This window comes from Lygodium microphyllum, chromosome 19 (assembly GCF_053477565.2).
Source record: "Lygodium microphyllum isolate KBCC chromosome 19, Lygodium_microphyllum_v1.1.10, whole genome shotgun sequence".
Taxonomy (NCBI): domain Eukaryota; kingdom Viridiplantae; phylum Streptophyta; class Polypodiopsida; order Schizaeales; family Lygodiaceae; genus Lygodium; species Lygodium microphyllum.
Window position 1 is genome coordinate 82,286,263 of NC_141153.1, and position 2,974 is coordinate 82,289,236.

Genomic DNA, 2,974 nt, shown 5'->3' on the forward strand with positions numbered 1-2,974 from the left:
ACATTTCAACATAAATATTCCCAATCGTTTGAAGATGGAATGTTTCAATTGTGATGTTGAACAAAGTCGCCACAGTTTCATCCAAGACCCTCATGTGCACAAGCTTTGAAGGTGAAAAGAGGGCAAACAATAGTAGAAAATATAGAGGGGACCCCAAGGGCACCTTCTTTACTAACTAGAGGAGACGCGGTTGAACGAGCGCTAGAGGATTACAAAGCAGAAAAGGTTGTGCTATCTTGCAGGCCGAGGCAACCTCGTTGGGATCGCTTCGGTTTGTCATGACAGCTACATCAAGGGACCTCCCTCGCTTCTTCCTCCTCCTCATCTCGTTGCATCAATATCCTTGCATGCGCACCATGAACAGACTCCCCCTCCTATTCCTCCTATTCTTCTCGATTATCAGTGCCACACAAGCCGCCATCTCCGACACAGACCCAGACCCGAGCCTGTTCGAGAACGAGCGCCTGCGGCGGGCGTTCATCGCGCTGCAGGCATGGAAGAAGGAGATCCTGTCGGATCCGTTAAACATAACGGCGACGTGGGAGGGGCCGGGGGTGTGCAACTACACGGGGGTGTTCTGCGAGCCGTCTATGGAGGACCCGTGCGAGAAGGCGGTGGTGGGGGTGGACCTGAACCACGGGGACCTGGCGGGGAGCCTGCCGGAGGAGCTGGGTCTGCTGACGGACCTGGTCCTCCTGCACCTCAACTCCAACAGGTTCTGCGGGGTGCTGCCGTCAAGCTTATGGGAGCTGAAGCGTCTCTTTGAGCTGGATCTCAGCAATAACAGGTTCGTGGGGCCATTCCCGGACGTCGTCATCCCGCTGCCGGAGCTCTATTATCTTGACCTCCGGTTTAACGACTTCGAGGGCCCCATCCCGCCCGCCCTCTTCCAGAAACCCCTCGACGCTCTCTTCCTGAATAACAACCGCTTCTCCTCCGTCATCCCCCCGAACATTGGCAGCCTGCCGGCCTCCGTCATCGTCTTCGCCAACAACCACCTCTCCGGCTGCGTGCCCCCCAGCCTCGGCAACCTGGGTGACTCTCTCAACGAGATACTTCTCATCAATAACAACCTCACCGGGTGCCTAAACCCTAACGTCGGCCAGCTCCGCCACCTCACCGTCTTCGACGTTAGCTTCAACCAGCTCAGCGGCACCCTGCCTGAGACCATCGCCGAGATGGAGAGCCTCCAGTGGCTCGACGTCGCGTTTAACCGGTTCTTCGGCGACGTGCCGCCGGAGATATGCGCGCTGCCGGAGCTGCGCAACTTCACGTACAGCGGCAACTTCTTCGACGGGGAGGCGTCCGGCTGCCTGTCGTCCGGCGCGGTGGTGGATGACCGGCAGAACTGCATCGACGGCCGTCCAGACCAGCGGCCAGCGGACCAGTGCGCGGCTTTCGAGCCCCGGGACTGTGACAGCTTCGGGTGCGCGCCTCCGTGCGCCCATCCTCCGCCGCCGCCAGCTCACCACTCCTCGCCACGTCACAGGTCACCTCCTCGCCGACATCCGCCACCGCCGCCGGCCTGTGTCAAGAAAAAACCGCCTCCTTCGCCGCCGCCACGTCGTGCAGGATCGCCTCCTCCTCCCTCTCCAATCACTTCTCCGCCGCCGCCTCTGCCACGTGTACAGGCCACTCCCCCTCCCTTGGCTTTGCCTCCTATCAAGCCTCCGTGCAATGAGCCCCCTCCTCCTCCCCCACCTTCCCCTCCTCCTGCCGAGCCTCCCTGTGACCACTCGCCCGCTCCTTTCCCTCTCCCCTCTCCCCCTTATTAATCGCCCCCATTCTTCCATCCATTATCCGCCTCCGTTACATCTCTCCATCTTGCGATTTTTCCATCCATCATCCCTCTCCATTACATATTTTCATAATCTCTTATCAAATCGCAAGGGAAACTCTCCCCCCCCCCCCCCCCCCCCCGGGCCAGCCAACCCAAAAGACGCCCGCCCACCCAACTTTTCATCATCTCTCATCAAATCGCAAGGAAAGCTTTCCCCCCGCATCTTTCCATCGTCTCCCTCACAAACCGCGAGAAGCTTTACCCCCGCATCTTTCCATCGCCTCCCTCAACACAAAACAAACGTCCCTTCCCCTCTCCTTGCTTATGTTCCTCGTTCGTTTCCTTTAGATTCACCACTCCTCTACCGACAACCCTATAAGAAGCTTTCTCTGTGTAAACTTGTCTCCTCTCAAGATCCGTTACATTGACTATGATCCATGCAACAACATCACAATGCCTGCCCTCAAATTCGACCAAATTGACTATAATTCATATACAACAATGGCACACGCTCTTTATGCAACATCACTCCACATGCATATTGTTGTCACTATCACTCCTACACAAGTTCAAGACCTCATGCTTATTGTTGTGAATATGAGCTACTTTTCACTCGAAAGCATTCCTCCCTCATTGAAAGTGTTCAAAACCCCTATCCCTAGGTGCTATCTTTAGATAATGAGTTGTAGACCCTAAGTATCACTCCTATGCAACATCACTCCACATGCATATTGTTGCCACTATCACTCCTATGCAAGTTCAAGGCCTCATGCTTATTGTTGTTTGTGAATATGAGCTACTTTTCACTTGAAGCATTCCTCCCTCATTGAAAGTGTTCAAAACCACTATCCCTAGGTGATATCACTAGATAGTGAGTTGTAGACCTTAAGTAGGTTGGGTCTACAACTTGCTATTGCTCTAAGTTGGGGAAATCTTCAAATTAAGCTATTGCCTAATAGTATTGTCAATTTTCTGTTTCCAAAATGTTTTAATATGTATTCTACATTAAGCTCTTGCTTACTAACATTGTTCCATCTTAATTTTTCATTGACAAACATGCTCCAAAAACTAGAACCTCTTGTAAATTAGACAATAAGCATGCACGCATCATCTTTCATTCAATCAACCAATAAACTCCCCTCTATCCCATATTATTTTGCATCTATTCATGTGGAGTGGTTAGAGCACTTGTAA

The 2,974-nt window shown here is 52.9% G+C and overlaps 1 pseudogene; it reads left to right on the forward strand.

Moving 5' to 3' along the window:
• The first annotated feature begins 290 nt into the window (after positions 1 to 290).
• Positions 291 to 2,597, forward strand: LOC148020095 (leucine-rich repeat extensin-like protein 7 pseudogene; annotated as a pseudogene).
• Positions 2,598 to 2,974: the final 377 nt, after the last annotated feature.